This window comes from Meriones unguiculatus, chromosome 21 (assembly GCF_030254825.1).
Source record: "Meriones unguiculatus strain TT.TT164.6M chromosome 21, Bangor_MerUng_6.1, whole genome shotgun sequence".
Lineage (NCBI taxonomy): Eukaryota > Metazoa > Chordata > Mammalia > Rodentia > Muridae > Meriones > Meriones unguiculatus.
In genome coordinates this window covers 20,138,765-20,139,901 of record NC_083368.1, presented here as the reverse complement: position 1 = coordinate 20,139,901, position 1,137 = coordinate 20,138,765, and the positions used below count along the sequence as shown (strand labels likewise).

General features: G+C 47.7%; 1 non-coding gene across 1 annotated transcript; it reads right to left on the bottom strand.

The window, feature by feature from the left end:
- Window positions 1-833: 833 nt before the first annotated feature.
- On the bottom strand, window positions 834-906 carry Trnak-cuu (transfer RNA lysine (anticodon CUU)). The gene has a single exon. It is a non-coding gene; the product is annotated as a tRNA-Lys (tRNA).
- Window positions 907-1,137: the final 231 nt, after the last annotated feature.

Sequence of the window (1,137 nt, the reverse complement as noted above, 5' to 3'; positions counted from 1 at the left end):
CGACATGATATCTTACATACTTCTCTATTCCTGTGAAAAGACAACACAGCCAAGGCCACTTATAAAAGAAAGCGTTTAATTACGGACTTGCTTACAGCTTCGAAGAGTGAGTCCATGGCCATCATGGTGGGCCACATGAGAACAGGCAAACAGGCCTGACAATGGAGCACTAGCTGAGGGCTTACATCTGGTCCATGAGCACAAGGCAGAGGTCTACCTGGAAATGGCATGGCCTCTTTCAGCCTTAAAGCTTGTCCCCAGGGACACATCTCTGCGATGGAAGTTTTGGTTTCTTTGCAAACTCAGTTATGTCACGTAAATATGTTCTTGTTTTAATCCCAAGTGTGGGATTTTAGTTGGGCTCTAGTTTGTCGACAGCTGGTAATTGTCACATGCCGGGTGTGATCTTTGCCAGCTGGGGACAGTGCTCCATGTGCAAATGTAAGAAAGCACTTAGACCAGTAAAAGGACAAGCAGGCCCTGTGCTACTACCTTCTGAGCATATAAATTGGGAGCCGAGAAAGAGATGGTGAGGTGTGTGGTGTTGGCCTGCGAGGCCGAAGAGGCAGACGATGTGGCGGTTTGGAGCAGACAGACAGAGAGAAATGCTTCAAGGAACAGACAGTGGTTTGAAAGAGACTGCTGGCTGAGTTTGCTGCTGACCGAGTGGAGCCCTAATAGGACCCATCGACTCTAAACAGCCAGGAGAAGTAAAGGGGCACTCTCTCCCCACTAAGTTTCTCTCTCCTATGTAGAGTTGGGAGGTTAGAAAGAAGGTTGAGGCCTAAACACCCCAAATAAAGTAAAGTTTTTAAAATGAGCTCCACAGGTGGTGCCCAACGTGGGGCTCGAACCCATAACCCCGAGATTAAGAGTCTCATGTTCTACCAACTGAGCTAGCCAGGCATTTTAACTTCTGAGATTTCTTGCTATGGCTTGTCCAGTGGTATTGGCATGATGCTCCTGAGAGGCAATACCAGTTGTCTCTCTTAGCCATTCAGCTATTGGGGCTGCTCGTGCTTTTAACGGTCTAAGTGTTCTCTCACATTCAGTCTTTGCAACGCCTGTCTGGTCTCAGGGTCTAGTATGGCTCTATTTAGAGCTGAACCCAATCTCTGTGAGAAATCAGAGAAGGCT